This window comes from Camelus ferus, chromosome 2 (assembly GCF_009834535.1).
Source record: "Camelus ferus isolate YT-003-E chromosome 2, BCGSAC_Cfer_1.0, whole genome shotgun sequence".
In the NCBI taxonomy this organism is placed as follows: domain Eukaryota; kingdom Metazoa; phylum Chordata; class Mammalia; order Artiodactyla; family Camelidae; genus Camelus; species Camelus ferus.
Genome location: NC_045697.1, coordinates 36,598,915 through 36,621,899, shown reverse-complemented (window position 1 = coordinate 36,621,899; position 22,985 = coordinate 36,598,915). Strand labels below are relative to the sequence as shown.

The window sequence follows — 22,985 nt, the reverse complement described above, 5'->3', positions numbered from 1 at the left end:
CTCTCCTGAAAGTAACAGGAGTAAGAAATATACTTGAATAACCTGAAACTGACGTTGGCTTTCTAAGTTTATTGGAAGCTCAAAAGACATTTCCTGCAGGAAGCTTTCTCACGCTTCCCTGGATGGAATGTCACGTGCATACCTTCATTTAGAGCCAGTTGCCCTATAAGGTAACACTGATTCACCCATTTATCAAGTTCTCTTACTAAGCACTGGAAGGACAATCCTTTTCAGCGTTGAATCCTCAGACTGAGTGTACCTAACCCCTACCACTGTATCTGACCCGTTGGGATTTGTCCATAAACTGTGAACATACGACGTTCTTGCTCTAGATCAGTGGTTTTCAAATGTTCACATGCATCAGAATCACAGGGCTTATTAAAGCAGAGATTGCTGCACCCCACCCTCAGCGTTTGTGATTCGGTAAGTCTGGAGTGGAGCCTGAGAGTTCGCGTTGCAAACATGCTTACAGGTGATGCAGATGCAAGTGGTCTGGGGACCACACTTTGAGAACCATTGGTCTAGAGGAGACCACTGATTGCTTCCTACCAAGTAGTGTTATGAGATAGAGGAAGTTAATGGCTTAAAAGCATGGACCCTAAGCTGTGGAATCTCAGGCAGATTATTTAACCTCTCCAGGCCTCAGAGTGTTCATCCACAAAATGAAAATGGTAATTACAGCACCTACCCCCAAGGGCCAATATGAGGATCCAATGAGCTAATAGATATAAAACCATCGGGAATTGCCAATAAGTACTAACGGTTATTGCTAAAGGAGCTCACCTCACTTGCTGATGGCACAGAGAGACTAAAACAGCTTTTTAGCGAAGCTGCAATATGTTTCTTTATAAGTCAGTTTGACAAATATGAGCTGAATCCCTAATCTTTTAAATCTGTAGGAATGTCATAGCCCCAGTTGCATTTTTGTAACCACAGTTTTAATATTTTTTAATCTTTAAAACATTGACTCATGTTTGTTAAAAAATGTATGCTTCACACCCGTTGGGATGATTATAATAAAAAAGACAGACAATAACAAATGTTGGTGGAATTGGAACCTTCATACACTGCTGGTGGAAGCGTAAAATGGTGCAACCACTTGGGAAAACAGTTTGGCAGTTCCTTAAAAAGTTCAACACAGAGTTACCATGTGACCCAGCAATTTCATTCCTGGGTATATACCTAGTAGAACTGAAAACATATATTTTCACAGAAATGTTTACATGGATGTTCATGACAACATCGTTCATTACTAGTAGCCAAAATATGAAAAGAACCCAATGTCCTATCAGTTGATGAACACCTAAACAAAACGTGGTCTATATGTGTACGGTGGGCTAACATTCAACCATAAAAAGGAGTGAAACATTAATTCATGCTACAACATGGATAAAACTTGAAAACATTATGCTAAGTGAAAGAAGTCTGATGCAGAAGGCCACATATGGTATGAGTCCATTTACAGCAAATGTCCAGAGAGACAGAACGCAGCTTAGTGGTCACCAGGGCTGGGGAAAGAAGGGAATGGGGAGTGACTGATAATGGCATGGCATTTCTTTGGGGATGATGAAAATGTTCTGGAATTAGATATTGGTGATAGAGCGCGGTGATGCACAGTCTTGTGAAGATACTAAAAACCACGGAATTATATGCTTAAGAGGATAAATTTTATAGTGTGTGAATTATATCTTAAAGTAAAACAAAAAATTTAAGAACCTATAATCCTACTTGGAGAGAATAACATGTTTATCTTAGAACTGCACCATCCAGTAAGGTAGCCACTAGCCACGCGTGGCTCTTGAGCTCTTGAAATGTAGCCAGTCCAACTTGAACTGTGCTATAAGTGTGAAATAGACACTGGACTCAAAGACAGTTAAAAAAAGAATGTTCATTATCTAAATACATTTTTAACATTAAAATATTATTTGGGGATATATTTAGTTAAATAAAACATAATATTAAAATTAACATACCTGTTGATTTTTGACTTTAAAAAATGTGGCCACTAGAAAATAAAAAATTCTGTATGTGGTTCGCATGATCCTTCTATTGGCCAGCTCTGCCTCTGAGATCCTCCTTGGTAGGTTAGTGTCTTTGTAGAGACACATGAACGTTGTGCATCTGGGGTTAGTGAATCTGAGGCTGGTCCTTCTCCTTTACATAAAGGGCTTTGTAGCGAAGGTTTGATTAGCTCTGTTCCATTAGCATGACTCAACACATGTAAATAGGGCAATTCAATGGATGTTTCCAGTTTTTGTTCTTTGAGGAGAAGGCCACCTGCAAAAACAGAGCCTTGTTATCTCAAAGAGCAAAGTTCTGGACCATTATTATTTAAGAAAGTACTTTTTGTGTCTCTTGCTAATGAACTACACAGCAAGTCATCTGAAAAAGAAATTTTTAAGGCATAAGTTTTTTCCTCCTTACAGTAATTTTTTTCCAAGACTCAAGTCCTGTGTCAAAGTTTTCTTAGCCTTGACATAAATTTCTAGAGACCAGTGAAAATTGATCATAAGAATTCTCCTAGAAGGGAAAATTGTTTTCCCACGACCTGAAGACAAGATTTATTTAGTACTCAAAATAGTTAAGGGCAAATTATTTAAATAGTATAGGAATGTCTATCAGTAAGAAGTTAAGTAGATTAATTGCTTTTTAAAAATTGTATAATCTTTTTATTATAAAAACAATATATGCTATTTTGAAATTTTTTGAAAACAACAAAAAGCAAAGAGAAGTAAATAACTAACACTCTTAATCGCACTATCAGATCTAATCATTGTTAATATAAAGATATCTATCCTTTCGAGTACAGAAAGGTCTTGACAGGTCAAAATTATTCTGTATAGAGAAAATTAGCCCCAATTCTATTAACTATTGGTCAAAAAATAGTAGGAGAGTTACTTTTCATCAGATAAAAATAATTCCATTGGCACTCTAAATTTTGAGAAGATAAATCCAATTTTTATAGCTTTGGCTATAACATCCCTGTGTTACAATTTAGTGGCTGGGCTGAATGTAATCCTTTAGCCTTTACTTCAATAAAACAAGAAAGATATTTACATTACATAGATCAGAGATGTGGGTGGGCATGTCTCTATACATTTTTCTTTTCTTTTCACCAGCAAGGTTGTATAAAAATATTTACTGCTTCCCCATAGGCTCATGTATGTGGTGTTGTGTCCACGTCATAAGGCAGAAGGATGGATTATTCACTGGAGTTTTTATGAACCCACATTCAAGTGTTTCCCCAGCTGTGTTTACAGCTCTGGGTTTCTAAGCCTCTTGAAAAGTAATCAGTTTTGATCATCTTAAATCCCAAAGTAAATTTTCTTTTCTGGGGATTATTCTAGTTGCTAACCCAGGTTAGTCTGGCCTATGGAACCATCATTTAGTGCCGTGACATCCAAACATGAAAGCTGGGGTTTTGCTTCAAGAAGAAAGGGAGATTTGAAATATGACTCAGAGTCTTCCCTGCAAGAGGTGAGGTCTCAGAACTCCTTTGCTCTTTTGTCTTTTTAAAATTGTGTCTTGTCTTGACTCTTTGGTCATTTTATCGTGTAAGTCTTTTCTCTTCAAAATAGCATAAATACCTTTAGAGACAAGATTCTTACATGATGTCATTTTTTTTGTATTAGTTTATATCTGTGTATAAGCGTGGACACGTTATGCTTTCAGTAATACTTGTTTCTTGACTAATGAGAAGTGCAGTAGTATATAGTTTCGGAGATTATAGAATTATATAATAGGTGATTTCTGTTAGATCACTTTTATGAATGACTATGTTTAATATTCCACAGTTTAAACCTTTCAGCTGTAACTGTACAATTAGCCACAAAGAGACAGAGCGTTTGCTAAGAGATAATGCTCTTAGCTGTGTAACTGTGTTAGCTTGGGCAAGTAAATCAGCCCATTGGTACCTCAGTTTCCTTATGAAAATGATAAATAACTAATAAACTGCATTAGTTAATTTGTGTAAAGTGCATAGCGTGATAACTGGCATATTGATAAGGTGTCGATAAACATTACCGGCTGCTTCTGCAGCTCCTGCACTGGTATTACTATAGTCAGTGCACTCCTGGCCAGTGAGCCCAGTCCTCCTCCAGCTGGAGAGAGGCTCTCATTCCAGGCTGGGACCTTTGAGAGAGCTTTCTATGTGGAAAAGTGAGGCAACAAGGGAACATCTGTAGAGCTGGCCAGGTAAGCCAAATCAACCGTGAATCACCATTCATTTTGTGACACATGCAAGTACTAAGAAAAATGAGATGAAAGCAGCAACCGGGGTCCCATGAGACACTTAATTCAGTCAACACATGCTGACCTCCCACTGGCTATTCGGTGCTGACCTGGGTACAGGGACTGAAGAAAAGACCTAAGGTCTAGTGCCGGCCTTTGCAATCGTCTATCTCCAAGGACTTTTAAATGTATGGTACTTAGAAGTTATTTGTGTCCATGAGGAGAATGTGTTTTCCTAGATTTCTAGGGAAAAAAAATTTAAAGGAGCCTCATTATATACAACAAATTAGAAAAGAGGGGGAAAAAAAAGACAATTAAAATGTCCAAGCCTCTATATTCATCAACTTTGCTGTATGATAAACCACTTCAAAACACAGTGACTAACCAGCAGCCATTTATTATTTCTTATAATTCTGGGGGCTGGCTGAGCTAGTCCTCTGTGGGCTTTGCCTGGGATCCCTCGTGAGGCTGCCTTCAGCTGAGGTCCAAAACGGTGTCCCTCACAATGGTGTCTGGGAGCCATTGGTGAGAGGTCTTTTCCTAAGGCCTCTCATTCACCAGAAGGCTAGCCTGGGCTTCTCTACAGCATGGCCATCTCAGGGTTCCAAGAGGGCAAGAGTGGAATGACGAGGCTGTGGAACTCCCACAGCATCCCAAGGCCAGCCCAGGCAGATCCACAGGGGTGGAGAAGTAGTCCATAATTCTTGTTGGGAGAAGCATATTCCATTGCAAAGGGGTTGGACACAGCATCCGTTAACTACTTTGGCATAACAACCCACTCCAAAGGTTAATGGCTTAAAACTAATCTCACAGCCCATTCACCTCCCTTTAAATTGTGTCATGTTCTGTTGAGTGGCATGTCCAATCATCCCTCCTGTTTCTACATTTAATCGGTTTGAAGTGTCATGACAAAATTAGGGTCAATGACTTAAGGAAAAAGGAAAACGACATTTCCTTTCTCACTCTCAGGGTTCAAGCACAGATGAGTGAATTTAGGAATAACTCCAAAATCATTTTGGGATAAGATGAAGAGAGGACATGTTTCGTTAAGAAGAGGAGCCAGATTCTGAGGCCAAGCCACACCCCTTGGGTCCTCCCTGCACCTGGAGCTTCCTTTGAAGTGAAGGAAATTGCTCCACCACAAGGGGGTGGAGGGAGGCGACAGATGTGAGCATGGAATGTAAAACTAGTAAACATTCTGTAAACACCAAGGGGGCGAGGGACTCATGAGCAGTAAACAGCGTGGGCTGATGAATGGTATCTGAAGTTAGTTTTCTTGGCTTCTTATATTTTACCTCATATTTGATCCTGAAGAAAAGCTCACAGTTTGGACAAATTCAAAGTTCTAGGACTTATGATCTAAATAGCAATAGGTCATTTTCTAGGTACTTTCACCTTCCGTCTTCTCTGTTGCAGACAGAGAAGGACCATGGCCCGACAACCCAAGAGAATCCACCCAGAATGACATGATTTGCTTTATTTAGAAAGATGAACCTGGGAGTCATTTCACAGAAGGAAGTATGGGCAAGGATGGACAAAGGATATCCATTTCCAGAAGGATGTGGAGCCTTCCTGAGTGCTATTGCTGAGATGAAACACTCTGCCGTGGGAGGGGTGGTCTTAGAATTAAGAACAAGAATCTCAGAATCAGAAATTCCTCCCGGAGAATGTGTTGGTGCAGGAGTACCAGTGGAACAGGAGATTTTCCTAGAAAGGAAGCAGTTATTTGGGAGACTGGGTCCCTCGAACTGGCTGGGTGAGCTCTTTATATTTGCACAGCACACAGTCATTCATCTTTCACAAATGCATGTATGTGATCGATTTAAGCATACGTACATGTGTGTGGTCATGGGTGGGTGGTCTTGTTGTTTATTTTCCTTTTTTATAGGCTTGGCCTCATCTCTACTCTTACACACAGCAATTCCCAACCCACCCACCTAACCAGATGACCCATATTAATAACCTAATATGTATCTCTCCTGTTGTTACCCATGGCTGTATAATCATATGAAGAGGCACACACACATACACACACGGGCGCTTTCTGATCATTGTTTGTTTACAGAAATAGAACCATATTACCTTTTATTTTCTGCATTGTGCTTTACTCAGTCAACAATACTTTCTGAATTCCTCCTGTCAATCAGCATGACTGTCATTCTTCCTAACATCTGTATTGTTCCATTGTACAGCATTGCCATAATTTATTCAGCCATTCTTCTCTTGCTGGTAACACGTCATAGCTTTCACAGACAAGTTGAAAAACAGAACAAAACAAAACAACTCCCTCCTTCCAAAAAGACCACTTTAGATGAATCCTTATGTTCTGGTGACTTTATTTCTGTTGGAGAGACTCCCAGGGACAAGACTGCTGGCCCAAAGAGGATATATATTTTAAATTTTAGTAGATATCACCATATTGCTTCCCCAAGAGGCTGTAGTATTTCTCATTTCGTCCGTGAAAGTGATCCCTTTTCTACAACCCTGCCAGCAAGAAGTGTTACAGATCTTTAAAATTTTAGATAATCTGGTAAGGTATACAATGATATCTCAGTGTTAATTTGCATTCCCCTCACTTTAGGTGAATTTGAGGATCTTTCCATGTTTCTTGGCCACTTGGATTGCTTTTCTATGAATTGTACATTTGTATCTTTGCCCATTTTCCTACTGGTTTGTTCTTGTTTCCCTTGTCAAATTATAAGAAATATTTGTATATTATAAAAATTAAATGTTATCTGCATTATATATTTCTGCAAACCTACTACGGTCAATGATATTTTTATGATATCTTTGCCTTAAAAGTTATGGTGTTTAGAGCTAAATATGCCTATCTTTTCTCTCATAGCTTTTGACTTCTTAGTTTGTGATCAAGAAAGTTTTCCTGCAAAATATAGTACGTATAATCAACTAGATTTTCCTGCAAGAGCTTTGCTTTAACTTTATATTTTCACTCATAATATTTATACTGTACCCTTGGATGTGCAATAAAACTCAGATTGAATAAAGTACTGATTTGAATATCATGGCTTTATACAGAGTTCTAATAACTGGTGAGGAAGTCCATGCCCCAGGTTTATTTTTCTAAAATTACTTATCTTTTCTTCAGTTTTAATCTTTTTCTAGAAACTTTAAGATCACTTTATCCAATTGCCAAAACACACCAAAACAGCCCCTTCTTGTGAGTTTTAGTGAACTACATACACAGTTTGAGGCAATTTAATATTTTGATGGCATTCTGTCTTCTCATCCAAGAATATGGAACCTCTTTCCATTTCTTCATTTCTCCTTTTACATACTTTAGTATGATTTTGTTATTTCCTTTTTTATTATATCTATCTTTAAGTATTCCATAGGGGTCTCTTTTTCATTATTTTAAATGATTTTTTTCCATTCCTATTCTTATTGCTGGAGTAGAGAAAAGTTAATGATTTTTTTTGCATATTTTTGGATCCATCTACTTTCCAAAATTCCCTTTTTAATTCTAGATTTTTACCAGATTCCTTTGGGTTTTCTAGGTTTACGGTCATATCATCTGCAAAAATAGATCATTTTTCCTCATCTTTTCCAATGTTTTTTCCAGTTTTCAAATTTGTTACCATAAAGTTTCATATTATATTCTCCTTTACTACTTTTAGTCATTTTAATATCTGTTCTTTCTACTTCCTGTTTTTTTACAATTTTGCTTTTTTTCCTTTTTAAAAATTGAGTTGTCTATCAAATGTATAGATTTTTAATGTAACAATATTTAAAACTTATATGTTCTATTTTTTCTTTCTATTTCATTAACTTCAGCTTTTACCTTTATTAGTCCATCTTTTATTGTTCTTTTTCTAATTTCTTAATGTGGATTTAGTTTCTTCTCATCTTCATTCTTTCACAAGGAAAGCTTTTGGCTATAAAATTCTTCTGGTACAATTTCACAGAGTCTTAGAAGAGTATATGATAAAGTTTTCCTTTTCATAGCTTTCAAGATGATCAGTAATATTCGTTTTGATTTCTTCTTTGAGCCAAATATTTTCTAAGTATTTCTTAATTTTTAGGTAGACTATTTTCGGTCCTCTTTTAATAATTTTTTTTCTTATTCATTAAATTAGGATCAGATAATGTAAGATATAAAATCTTTATTTGAATTTGCTGAAGTTTCTTTGTAGCCAGCTACATGATCAGTCTCTGTAAATGTTCTGCAGACATATAAAAAGTAATAAAAATTCTGTATATTTGGAATGTAGGTTTTTTAAAAATTGAAATACCATCAGTTACAATGTGTCAATTTCTGGTGTACAGCACAATGTCCCAGTCATGCATATACATACATACATGGAATGTAGGGTTTTGTTCAGCTATTATGTTGGGAAGCAGTGTGGCACAGAGACTTAAAGCAAAGACTTCAGGGAGAATATGTTTACTTTCAAATCTTGAACTTATCATGTGACCTTCACCGCATCTGTAAGATGTAAATAATAATAGTATCTACTTCGTAGGGTCTCTGTGAAGATTAAATTATTTAATATTCATAAAGTACTTAGAATAGAAATTAGAACATACCAAATGCTATATGTTAATTGTTATATAAATGAAAAGAATTAGTCAATTCATCTGTCTTTATTTTGTGCTTTCTACAGAATTGTCTAATATAGTCCAAAGAGATACATTGAGTTAATACAAAATTTTGGCTTGTGTGTCAGAACATTATTCTGCTACTATTTTCTTTGAGTTTAAATTTTAAATTATTAAAGTGAGAAATTTTAAAATGTAAAATCTTTTTTCTTTAGATTGTCAATGATCATTTTAATTCCTTGAATTTTTCTTATCTTCATTTTTTTTATTTTTTCACACTTGCCCACACTTAAAATTTCTTTGCCCTTAATAAACTTAGTCCCAATCTCATTCTTCCTTAACTAAGTTGCCTTTTCCTCCAAATAGTACATAAATAACCATTTTTGTTATACTTTAGAATGATGGATTTCCTTCAGGCTAATTCAGTAAAGTAAAGTAGCCTATGTAATCAGATTGGATTACAGATATGCTCCCAAATGATGTTAAGTGTACTGAGTTCCACAGTCCACTCATGCTTACAATTTCCAGTGCCCTTTGTTTCTTTGTGTAAATCCAAGTTTCTGTCTCATATCGTATTCCTTCTGCCTGAAGAAATCCCTTTAAGATTTCTTGTAGATCATGTCAGTAATAACATGTCTCTGTCTTTGTTTATCTGAAAAAGTCTCAATTTCCCTTCATGTTTGTAAGACTCACTGGGTATAGAATTTGGGGTTGACAGTTTTTCCCTTCCAGCACTTTAAAGACGTTCCTTCACAGCCTCAGACTTTATTGGTTTCTGGTGAGAAGTCTGATCTTTCTTATCTTCCTTTCACAGGCCTGAAACCATGAGGAAGGCTTTCTCCCACCTTCTACCCTGCCCCAATCTTTCTCATGTGGTCTGCACAGAAAAGCCTGTGATTGGGTATGAATCCTCCCTTCATCTGTGACTCCCAGGGTTTCTGTACTGTCACAAAAGCCCAAACTTGACTTTAAAAATTTACTACAAATTTTAGCTGAATTTTTCTTACCCTACTTTTATGGCAGATCGTCCTCTTCCCATGCTCTGATTCAGATTAGCTGGTGCCCGTCTTATAGTTTTCCTCAGAGGTGCCTGTTTTCTCATAGATTTCAGGCTAGTCGGTTGCCTTACAACCTCAGCTCTCTAATGCACCCCAGGAGAGTTATGACTTTGTAGATTATTCTGCTTTTTCTTTTTCTTAGGGTGTGAGTGATGCTCTTTCCAGCTTTTTATATTCTAAAAGGAAGCCACTTCCTTAGATTTTAAGTTTAATTTACAAACATTACTATTTAATGTATAAATCTAGCAAAGAACGTACAAATAGGGTACTTCGTAACTTAATCTATTAAATTTCTTTAACATGTTCAACTGCACTATAAATTGTAAAGATCATATGTTAACATTCCTTTTGAGGTATTACAGTTATCTGTTGTAGTAGGCTGTATTTCCCAAAATGGCTCCCATAGCACCATTCCCATCCCATATGCTCTTCAGTGTGATCTTGCCACTTTCCATCAAGAGGCAGGAACTATTTTTCCATCCCTTTCAATTTGGGTGACCTGGGACTCTTTCTATCACCAGAATATGGGAGAAGTTCTGCTATACCAGTCCTGGGCATAGCCCGTAACTGACCTGGCAGCTTCCCCACCACTAAGTTAGTGGGGACTCCAAGTCTTGCAGTGACCTTGTATCCAGGTTCCTTGGATTCTCCCTTGGTTCTTTGATGAGTATCAAACCAACGAGGGGTTGTGAGGAGAGAGAAGTTGTTTCAGCTCTTGTTACGGTCTGTTCATCTTTTTGTTACTTGATTCCATTCTCAATTATTTTTACATTCTTTCTACAACTCTTATTAAATTACCTCTCATTAATTTTGTGTATCTCTTCAGTCTTGTCTGATTTTGTGTTCACAATTCCCAAGTCATTCTAATGACACCCTAAAGTTACCCACCAGAATTGTATTTTCTTTTTAATCGAGTTTTATGTTTCTAACAGTGTTTGGTTTATAGTCAGATGTTTGATGCATACTTTGGTGTTTGATGCCAACAGAATATAACTGTCATATCTTCTTTATAAAAAGTGTCTTTTATTATAATGAAATACACTTTTTCTGGTTCTGTTTAATAATTTTAAACTTAAATTTTACCTCTGCTGATATTAATATTCTACTTCAGATCTTTTTACCTTTGCGGTTATGTCTTTTCCTGGCTTTGTTTTATTATATTAACAGCATTCAGTTAAATTCTTTGTTGGAAAGCCTCTACTGTTGATTTATTCAACAAGTATCTATTGACCACCGGCTATGTCTTAGATTCTATTCTGGGCATTGGTGTATAAAACAAAGATCCCTGATCTTAAGAAACATGATGGGAGGAGACGAACAATAAGCAAAACATGTAATAAATAAGCAATTAACATAGCATGTTAAAAGTGCTAAATGATGTGGAAAAAAATTAAAACAGAGCAGGGTTTGTAGGATTTGGAGTACAAGGAGGAGGAGGTTACAATTATAAATAGAGTGGTCATGATCAGGCAGATTGAGAAGGTGACATTTGAGTAAAAATTAAAGGAGGGAGGTAGCTGGCTATGTGGACATCTGCGTGTTCCAGGCAGGAAGAGCAGCCAGTACCAAGCTGTAGGGTGGAGGTCGGCTTGCTGTGGACAAGGGAAAGCAAGGAAGCCCGTGTGCCTGGAGTACAGTGAAAGGGGAAGGTACTAGATTGGGACTGAGAGTCATTGTTGAGATGCAACATGGTTGTACATCATTGGTGATTTGGCCAAGTTTTGATGGAGTGGAGAGGAAATGCCACGTTTTTCATTTAGTATATGGTGGATATATTTTATTCTGTTTCTTCTCTCTAATTTATTTATTATCGATTTGCTTTTACTTTTTACACTTTTTCTTTTCCCTAGTTTTCACAAGTTTGCTCAGTTTCTGAGGCGGGATATCTCCAGGCTGAATTCTTGAGTTTTCGACTGCTTGGCCCTAAGCTCATTTCTGTCCTTGCCTGCCACAAGAAAGGGCAGTGATTTTTTTTTAATTGAAATATAGTCAGTTTACAATATTGTATCAATTTCTGGTATACAGCATAAGGTTTCAGTCACACATACACGTATATCCCCTTTCATATTCTTTTCCATTATAGGTTACTACAAGATTTGGCAAGGATTTTTAGCTACTCTTTCCTGCAGGCCCTGGACACAGAAGAAGACGGCTGTGTGTGACTTTGGGCCACTCTATCAGTCGGGGTGGAAAACGGGTGTCATAGTCTAATCAGGTGAAACAGCTGAAAAGGGGCCGTTCTCAGAGGTGAGCACAGGGACAGTGCAGACTCGGTGCTAGTAATGGTGTGTGTTCCAGTGGGTGGGGGAGCCACTGCCACTCAGGAGAGAAGCAATGACTAGAACTCTAAGAGAAGAGCTGGTGCCCTGTGTCAGAAAATGAACCAGTCCATGCATCTAGAAGGGGAGCTTAAATGATCATAAGCAAGCACGTCACTTCCCTCTGAATTCTGCACATCCAAAGCATCATCTTTTCCTGTTTCCTGCTCCTGCATCACTCTTTTCTCGGAAGAGGTGACCTGTGCCCTACTATCCCCACCCAAGAGGTTCAGCCCCATCCCAGACATGAGCACAGATTTTTTTCTCTTGGGGAATTATATGAAAGACAAGTAAGTCTGCCTCTGAGTTTGGACTGACATTCATAATTCATGTATAGTTGCAAGAAGCAACAAACCCAGCTAGGCTAAGTATCCCCAGGTATCAGGCGTGTCCCCTTGCACACCCTTTAGAGATCTAGTTAAACGTGGTCCAAACCCCAGAACCACCACCCGCGGGAGTTCAGAGTCCTCAGTACACTCTCCAGGGGTGCCTGGTTCCTTTCTCTGACTCCTCCCTGTCTCCACACTGCCACCTCCATATGGGCTCGTCTAGTTCCGCTTCTCGTCCACCTGGCTTTTACATCTAGACATCTCATGAGTTTGCCCCCAAACATCCCTATTATTTCAGCATGTTGTGAGTATAAAAACTTCAATGACAGGTCACATTTCTTTTAGTCTCAGTTCATTTTTTTCTTCAAACATTCTCCAGTTTAAGGAGGATGTCCTGTGCTTGTGATGAGAGCACAGAGCAGAAGGGCACCAGCGTTAGTTGCTGGTATATTTTTAGTGGGGCAAAAGTAATATAAATTCTTTTCTAAGTAGAGCTGAGCAAAAATCAGCAGCTCATCAGAAACCTGGGACAGACACAGCCTCAATTTGATAAATCACCTTCCATCAAATTCACAGAACAACAAGTGGGTTTGGGCAGCCCCCCTTGTTCTGGTGCCACCACCCTCTGTGAGAACTGTTCATGGGCATGGTGGCCCTATGTTGCAGTGAAATGGCCATCAGAAATAAATTGTTTTCCATTTGTGAAACCATTGCCAAATATTCCAGGCAATATGATAGTCCCTGTAACCAGGGGTGATTTTCAGAATTTTTAACAATCAGTACAGCATGGGCATCAACCAGTCAGAATAGACCTGACCAATCAGAGGGGATGTCAGGAGTGAGCACCCAGTACAGCCTGATGGTGGACACCAGCTGAATATCTGCCCTGCCTATAATTTAATAGCAACTCTGCTAATTCACATCATTTTGTACCCAGATGCTTCCTTTCTCCTTCTTTTTCCAAACAATACTTTATTCATTGATTCATTCATTCAACAAAGACATGATTAAGCTTTCCCATGCGCTGTCCCAACCTTTCTCAGTTCCTGTCCCACTGTCGCTCACAAGGGTATCTACCCTAATTAAATCCTTGCGTGTTCAGTCTCTCCCTAGCATCTGTTTTGCACAGGACCCAGACCCCGCCACGACATCCCCAATGGTGATGTCAAGATCACAGACAGCAGAGCTCACTTGTTGCATAGGATCCATCCCAATATCACTACAGAGGGTAACTTCATTTCCATCACTTTGGGCGTGTGCAGTGACAGACCCTGATTGCTGTTTCTCACTCTGTTCCTCTTTCCATCATACCAGCAGAATTCTAAGGCTTCCCAGTGAGGATCCACTTTTGCTTTTGTATGAAATCTCATGTGATCATGTGTCCACGGGAGGACAACAGTGCAGAGGGAAGTCAGCCATTTAACCAAGGGTGAAGAAGGTAGGTAGAATACAGGCAGTATAGAATGGGAAGGTTTGCAGGAGGGGGGTGGGGGAAGGGAGAAATAATGGCAATCAGTTTAGAGCGTTTGGCTTTCAGATGACTGGCACTTGGGACTGATGTACTGGTGACCCCTGGTATGTGGTTCCTGGTGCCTTTATTCTGGAGATGTTACCTTATTGGGTAGAGGGTAGACCAGGAACCTCACAGATCTCCAACTTCAAGTTCAAAGAAGTTGGTATGTGCAGCATCCCCTAGGGGCAGAAATGAGGAGGGGACATGCCCAGCACCACTGCGGTACCCCCTGCCAGAACCCCGCAGCGACACAACACTGAAGAAAAAGCATCCCATGGGCCATCTGGTGTGCTGCCACACACACTCAGCAGTCCCAGCTGCGAGGTTGTGGGTGGGTGGGCAGGACACAAACAGTGTTGATCCAAGTGCAGCTGAATCACCTAGAAGGACTGGCCACCCTGGGGAGACAAGTTAGTGAGAGTCACCCAGCACGGGGGTGTGAGTGCAGCTGCGGCAGGACTTGTCAAAGCTGCACTTCCAGTCCGTCTCCTGGGGCAACTCAGAGAAAGTGGGAGAGAGGACCGCTAGGGTGGCTTCCCTTTGCCACGTGGACCACGCCACTTCAAGGGGCCGGCCTGAGCTGGAAGGACCAGCCTGACCACCCTAGGCTGATGGCTAGCACTGATATCGACAAAGCCTCAAATTAAGACAGTACAAAAAGGGAACTTGGAGATCTGGGGCCTCTATTACCCAGACCGGTTAATAACACTGCTCCTAGTTCTTTAATCCCCATATGTGTTCATTGAACTGAGCTGAATGGATTTGAAAATAAAATGCAGGCTTCTTCTCGGACATCCTTATTCCCCATGGGGAGTGAGTTCCTGCTGTCTCACTTGGACTTTGGTCCCTTGGTTGCAGCCGAGGTCAACATTTCCAATGCAAGGTTAGTTGAGCCACCCAGGAGGGAGGACTCCAGGAAAGGTTCATGGTGATAACAATCCCACGTTCTCGTAATTGGCCAAGGATAGTGGGAGGGGAAAGTATTCATTACTCTGCAATAATCTAAACTTCGACTGGAAGTGCAGCTTCCCCGCTGAACTTGGGAGGAGCTGGCTGCTCCTGGGACCAGAGTTACCAGGACCAGACATGGCGATGCTGTCTCCACATGCCCTGAGCGCATGTCCACCACTCCACCTTGCTGTGCCTTCACAGCCACCAGGAAGTGCCCTTGTTTACTCCAGGCACCTTATCGTGGATTAGTGGCAGGAGCCCAGGGGAATTCAGCTCTAAGAAGGGCTAAAAAGAGGCAAGCATCCAGGTTCATTGTCGAAGTTGAGAAAGAACATCTTCTCCTGCTCATGATTTGGGAAAACCAAACAAACTTCCCTTTGCTAAGACTCTGTTAGTCAGAATCTGACCAAGAACCGTCTCCCCATTGATGGTGAGTGGTTTTCATGATATCCTCTGTCTTCTATTCTTTGACTAAGGAGAACTGAAGGACAGGCTTCTTGGTAGTGATCCCTGTCTTTGAGGACCTGCCCTTTCTTGGATGGAAGCAAAAGTCCATTAGGAGGGAAAACACTTCCCCACCTAGAAAGTCGGCCCTTTCTGTGCTTATCACACCTGAGGGGACCAGCAACACGACTCCCTCTTGCTTTTGCCTTTTCCTCTCCATCCTTTGTTGGGACACTCTGTGTGTGTGTCTGTGAGTCACTGTATGTTACTAATTATTAAGAATTTTCAACTATCTTGGGAAAAAATTGGAAGAAGTTAGGCTTTTAGACGTGGCCAGAGCACCCTATTAGACAGGATAAAAGACAAGTATATGGAGGGTTTGTAAAGAAAACAGTAATTCAGTCTTCTTCACCGAGGACTGAATATACAAAAACTAAAATTAAATGGGATTTAAATTACACAGCGGTTAAAAAGCTCATGAAGTTTGAAATGGGGATCTTTAACAAAGGTTTACTGAAGTCACCAATGCTACCTTAAAGGGATTTTAATTCATCTAAATATCTACGCCTGTTACTGAGAGAGCGCGTCTTCGAAAAGTGCCAGGCAATCCTGATTGTGGGCACGAAACGACCACGTTTGAGAAATAGTCTTTCTACCAACTTAGAGAACCCACCTCTGTATTTGTGAAAATTGTAAAGGTGTAAGAAGTCTCAGATTCTCTGGGGTGACACACAGAAGCACCACAAGTCCCTGTTCCCATGGGCCCCTTTCTTGGTGGAGGGCAAGGCGAGGCTGTGTGGGGCCCTGGGAAGGTCATGGGCTCCAAAGTTTGAGGAACTGCACCCCAGCGTTAGCTCCGTCATTTACTAGCTGGGCGAACTTGGGCGGGACATTTTTCTTTTTTTAGTGGAGGTGCTGGGGATTGAACTTAGGACCTTGTACATGCTAAGTGTGCACTCTACCACTGAGCTATAACCACCCACCTTGGGCAGGACTTCTTAACAACATGAAGCCTTTAAATGAGAAGAAACAAGCTGACCTTCCTCCTTCATGCAACTGCACAGGTACCTGGCAATTTCCACCTTGTGCTTGAATCCTTTGTCTTGAACTCTGCTTCTCTATTGATTATGATTTCTCAAAACATAGACTCTTTTTATCCTTGACAATGACTAGCATGTTAACAGTGTGTAATAAATTTTTTGAATAAGTGAATACTGAATGTCTAGATTGTAGTATTACTGTGAAAATTCTATGTAATAAAGCTAGTTCCTTTCCCAAAGCCTACAGGCCTAGACTCCTGGGAAAAGGAAGGGGTACTTCTAAGATGTAACCTAACGATGGGAATTCCTTCCATCCCTCATTCCTCTCCTTGTCTTACAGTCATCTTTAGTTCTTTTAACTCATGTTTCCGGAAGGCTATTTCCTCCCAGACACGGGGCTAAGCCCTGAAGGTCTATGAAAGTCATGTCTAGGGAAAAGACCGTCTTTAAAAAATTACCATCACTACAGTGACTGCTGTAGTAGAGCATGCCCAGCGCCCAGCGCCAGCCAGTGTCTGCCTGGGGAATTCAGGGGAGGTTCTATAAAGCAGGTGACATTTGAGCTGAGCCCAGAAGATGGAGCAGGAGTTTCCCAGGCTGAGGGCGGAGAAATAGCTGAGTCTCAGGTCTGCCAGTAACCAGCTGAGCATGTTGGACAAGTTACTCGACCGCTGGGAGACTCAGGTTCTTCATCTGCTGAGTAGAGTTAGCTGGTGGAGTTTCTGCCAGGATCCTGTAAGAGAACATATAAAAGTGCAAAACATCAATCCGGCGATGGTAAACGGCCACAAACTGTCAGGATGGTGCTACACGGGCAAGAGCCCAGCAGCGAGAGACCCTGGTTGTTATGGGAACTACACTCAGGTTGGGGAGGGGTACCCAAGGGGGACTCCAGTAGACAGTGCATCTCCCACCTAAGTTTGGGATAATTGGAGAAAAATTCAAAAAAGTAATTATGAAGGTCAAAAGATCACCTTGTAAATGGTAATGGCTAAACTGGAGAACAAGGACTGGAATGAGAAAAACAGCTTGAAGGCACCCAGCCCAGGCAGATCTGGACTTGGCGGCATCTCAGACAGACCCTGCCCGGGGAAGACCCAGCACACGGAGCAGCAGAGGAGAACTCACCCCCAAGACGGAAAGATGAGGGGCGAAGGTGAGCTTACCTGATGTTCCTTCCCACTGTTACCCCAGAAGGTAAAGACCCCAGTTCTTTTCATACCCGAAAGATAAGTTTACAGTCCAGAGATGGTGCGTTGTGTAGTAAAAGATTTTAAAAGGTTTTTTTTTTAACATTTTTTATTGATTTATAATCATTTTACAATGTTGTGTCAAATTCCAGTGTTCAGCACAATTTTTCAGTCATTCATGGACATATACACACTCATTGTCACATTTTTTTCTCTGTGAGTTATCATAACATTTTGTGTATATTTCCCTATGCTATACAGTGTAATCTTGTTTATCTATTCTACAATTTTGAAATCCCAGTCTATCCCTTCCCACCCTCCACCCCCCTAAAAGGTTTATTTAAAAAAGGAAAACTACACCTCCAAGAACGGAAGGCGGGCTGCTCCAAGGGAGGAACAGCGGCCGTCTTGGTCTCCCCTTACTCCTGCACCCTCATTCAGAGGTGGTCTCTTGATTGGTGACGGCTCGTGTCCCTGGAGTGGGTAGTCATGTTTGGCCCCTTTGCGCATGTCCTTACCCATGGTGCACACAGAAAAATCCCTGGGGTCAGGGAGCTAAACTGCAATGTTAATTATAATACAGCGAGCATTGGGTTGTGTCCAGTTAAGTCTTTCCTGCTACCACACAGTCGTGGTTATCAGGTTCTAATGGGTTTCTTGCTGGCATTCATTTAGAGGAAGTCCCTTTATGCTGGATGTGGGCATAACATCTTCTGGACCATCCTCCCTCTCCTCCACCTCTCTGCCCAGTGCCCCCACTTACCTACCTAACACCATCTTTGCAGTGAGGGACTCGCAGGGACAGAGTGACTGAAGGATGCTGCATGGTCGGAGTTTGCTTTGGAAACCACTTTCCGTTGAAAATGAGGTGGAGGGCAGTCCTTTCTAACACAGTGTTATGAGGGCATGGGGGCTGGGGAGTGGCTAGTATTCTGTGGATAGAAAGGATATGGAGATGTTGATGAGGTTTGATAGGCAGGTAGGGGCCAGGTCATGAAAAGCCTCGCGCGCCAGGCAGGGCAAATGAACTGAAGGTGTGATGGCTGCAGAGAGCAAAGGAAGAGGCGCAGACCAGGACTGCCGAGGAGACTAACAAGTGCAGCTGGCATTGCCTGGCATATGTACACAGTGGCACCAACCCTTGTGCTTAGAGGAAGAGAGAAGGCTGGCGCCCTGGTTCTTCTAGGCCACTAGAAAGTTGAGGATGCTGGCAAGGAAGTGGAATCTGGGCCAGATAGGCTTGAAGCGAACACAGTAGGGAACAAATATTCTTGGGCAGCCTCCAATAGTCAAGAACCAGGGGTCACAATTAATTCAGAGAAGGCAAAGTTTGAGTAGAGTGAAAAATCTGAATGGTTAAGAGAATACAGGTGACGGTAGTATTTTCAGATTTTTTTTTGAAATGGAAGATTTTTAGATGATAAGAAGTTCCAGGGGTTGGCCCTGAGAATGGTTAACTCAAGAGGAGTAGAGGCAAAAGTCCTCACAGTTGAGAAGGTCAAAGATACTGGAGGGGTCATCTACAAAGTCATGGAAGCCCCCAGGTTGAGGCCAAAGTTCAGAAGGAGAGGAGACATTTTACACCTTTGGTATATGGTTTCAGGGCAATTATAGTAGCTGTACATGATGGAACGAGGAAAGAAACAGAGATAGGACAACCTTCAAAATAGTAACAACCATCACCAAAAAATCAAATAACCAACCTGGTTTATGCAAGGATGGAGTCAGATATTTACAGTTGTGAAACACAGGCCTTGTTTGACAATTATAAAGACAGTAACAATGAGGTCTTTTTTTTCTTTTTTTCCTACTAAAGAAGAGTGTGCTGGCCACAGATCTGTGTAGGAAACCTTCACAAAATGCGTGCCATCTTTAATGACTGCCAGAAGCACGTAACCCAGAGAAGTGTCTGCTCTCTAACTGTAGATCCATAGAATATCCTAGAAGCTCATCTGCAAACCAGACAACACACAGGCTGTGAGTTTGTCAGGGAGATGCAATCTCTTCCACATACACAGAACCAGATGTCCTCTATCTCAAGTGCTGATATTTGTGGTTATTTCTGTTATTTTCCATAATTGCCCTTCTGGGTTCTGCTTACTAGCACCATGCTAAGCACTCGTAATTAGCCAGTGAAAGATTTGTAACTAAGCTAATTAAAGGGGAAAAAAAATAACTGTGGCCAACCTGATGGAATGTGTACAGCAATTCCATCTCACAATGCTAAATACTTTCCGCTAAAGAGATGCCTTTTATTAAAATCAGATGGAATATGTTCACTTTTGTTGTGGCATTCGGTCATATGAGACAACTCTACCAATATGCTTTTAAAAAAGGGGAAGCAAACAAGGGCAAAGTAATTCCAACGAGTCCCGGGGTACTTACGGTCTTAGCAATGGTTCATTGCCAAGAAGAATCCTTGAGAATGCCAACCTTCATTGTGGTGATCTAGAAGGAAAGAGCTTTGAAAACAGACCTCCTTTTCCCCTCTAGATTTTCCTGTCAAGATGCATAAAAGAATTCAGACGAATCAAAAAGCCCAAGTGAGCTGGCTGGTTAACTAGGACAGGCCCAGCCTTGAGTTCAGAGAACTTTCTCTAATGCGTTCCACCTGTCTCTCCAAAGAACAGAGTTTACAGGATACATTGACTGCAAAGGAAGCTTGCTTCTAAACAGTAAGATGATCATATGGTAGCTGAAATGGCATATCATGGAAGTTTAACTCAACACTGAAAATATTGTCACTCTTAATAAATTACCCATGCCCAGGATACTGGATTTCTTTCTCTTTCTCCTTCCTCCCCTCTTTCTTTCTTCCTTCCCTCCTTTCCCTTCCTTCCTTCCTTCCATCCCTCCCTCCTTCCTTCCTTCCTTCTTGTTTATTCATAAGAAGAGAAGTAGCCAGCAGTGATGGGAAGACCATTACCCATCCAAACTTAGTATAGGATGAGTCCTCTTCAGTCCAGCGGGGTGAACATTTCATTGCTGTGTCTTCCCCCTCCTCCCCCACTACACACCTTCCTCCCCAGCTCACACAGGCTGTGATCATCCCTGCCTCCATCTGCTTGTCCTGCCTGCATATGATTGCCTTTATCAACTATATCTCCAAATCCTTCAAGGTCCCATTCATGTTCCATTCTCCATGAAATCTTGCCTAATGACACCAGCCAACAGCAATCTTTTCCTTTCCTGATTACCCCTCCCACTTACTTTCAAACCAGGAATAGAAATTGCTGCTGTGCTTGAACTTGTGTCTTGAAGATTCCAAGGTTATGTCTGAGCTCCAGGGCACCACAGCCTTCTAGCAATGACAATGAGAACAGTATGGGAGGGGGGAATGGAGCAGTGTGTGTCTAGTATTTACCAACCCTGGTCTAAAGCAGCTAAAGCAGTAGTTTGTATGGAACTTAATTTTACACTGTCTCATATTATCCAATTATATGTTGTTCTATGTTCTTATGGCCCTTCTCATAGATTTTTTCAGATTTTAAAGGGATAGACTGCTAAAGCTATAGAGAGAAATAATCATAAAAGATAGCACAGACAGTTAGAACTGACCATTCTGGAGGGGTCCCTCAAGTTGGCCTTCCCTTCTTTGGGATCTATCAAAAAGATGATTTCATGGATGCCTCCAGGAGTGATGGATTTCTTGGTGTGTTTTCTCATCAATATATGTATAAGTGTATCCATATGTATATATGTTCTATACCTACATAGTGTATAAATCAGATTACTAATTCATTTACAATTGGAGACATTCCTTCCCAGGGCTACTTCTACAGGCATTTCCTTCTGAATAGAGAGATAAGAAGTTTGATTAGTGTCCAGGAAGTTGCCCAGGGAGCATGAAGTCAGAACTTTTCCCCCTTTTTCCCCAGGGGTTGAAACTGCCCAGGCCCTGCCACTTACTGGCTGTGCTGTCCTTAAGCAAGTAGTCACCCTCTCTGTGCCTTGGTTTCCCAGCTGTATATCCAAATAGACGAGAACCGGACTTATACAGCTTTTGTAAAAAGTGCTTGCAATAATTAGCACCAGCTAAGCACCTATTCGGTGTTGGTTTTTTTTAATGTTATTATATCTATCTTTGCACTGGTACTTTAGAAGTAGTATTTCCATAATAATGCAACAGCTCTCAGGGAGTAATGAAGCCCGTATTCATTTTTTTAAACTTTAAAGATGATTGTAAATCCAGGAATCCTTAGTCGAATGGCCTACTGTATCAAAAACATCTAATGTTTTCTTTTCTTTTATACACCGTTCCTGGGAGTGAGCTCCACTCCTGGGTGAACTTTTGTTCTTAGTTTTTACTCATCAAACCAGAGGAGCAGAAAGCTGCAAGTCTGTGAAAATAGCAAGTGAAGCCCTGTAGCCTCCAGGGCTTTGGGTAAAGCTTTCTGCGTTGTCACTTCCTACAAATTCTCTTCCCGAGAAGCCGCATTACTCTCCTCCCCTCCCCCGCCGCCGCTGTGACCCGAGGTCCGCACTCCCCCTCCCGGGTGGGACCTGCTGCCCTTCAAAGGTGACTGACACACTCGGGCAGGCAGGCCGCCACGACCGCCGGAGGCAGGCTTTCTAGGCGATTCATCGGGCTGGCGGCTCGCCGTGCCCCTCCTCCGGTCCCTGTCCCGGGGACACCCAGTCCCGTGCAGGAAAAGCCTTTGTTTCGCCGATGTTTCTGAATTGAGTATAAGCTGGTGGGCTGTACTTATTCTTGCAACACCCGCAAGTAAAAGGTTTTGCTGCCTTTACCTTTTGTTTTCATTGTTAATTATAAAGGAGTAGCCACACCCAGCATCTTTTCTATTGGGTAGAAACGTGAGTGGGGATTTTTTTTTTTTTTAAGCTTCCAGCTCTCTCCAAAGTGCACCCAGTTCCCAGGTGGGAAAGGTAGTCTAGAGCAGTCCTGGGCGGCTGCGGAGAGGAGCCAGATCTTTTGCCAGTGAAGAATCCAGAACCCGCCCTGCACCCCAGCCCTTGACTAGAATTTCTCCTCTTTCCCTCCCCGGTTGTTTTACAAGGTATTGAATGACTGGAGGCACCCAGTCAGTGTCGAGGCCAAGGGAACGAATCAGGACCTTCCTCCTCCCATCCTTGACCTCCCCTCCTCCTCCCTCTCCCTCTCCCCCTCCCCCTCCTTTTCCCCTCCTATTTATCCTTCCTCCACCCCTCCCGAAGCCACACCACCAACCAACCTACCAACCAACCCATTCAAAAACCTCCTAAGAAGTCCAGTCTTAGAACGTGTGGAACCAAAGCATTACCAGTCACAAGAGAAGAGGGAGACGGAGTAAGGGGGAAAATAGGAATTTCAACATTTCTTTTTCTTCCATCTACTAAAATATAGTAGATCTTTCT

At 41.4% G+C, this 22,985-nt stretch overlaps 1 protein-coding gene across 6 annotated transcripts in view; it reads left to right on the top strand.

Annotated features, from left to right (window-relative positions):
- LNX1 (ligand of numb-protein X 1) overlaps positions 1-22,985 on the top strand; it is a 167,578-nt gene that overhangs the window by 29,420 nt on the left and 115,173 nt on the right. The window contains exon 1 of one of the 6 annotated variants that reach the window (XM_014567107.2): positions 14,880-17,596. The exons of the other annotated variants lie outside the window; for them this stretch is intronic. The gene's annotated coding sequence lies outside the window, so the exon portion shown is untranslated. Of the gene's footprint in view, positions 1-14,879; positions 17,597-22,985 lie in introns of those variants that run through there. 6 annotated transcript variants of the gene reach the window in all.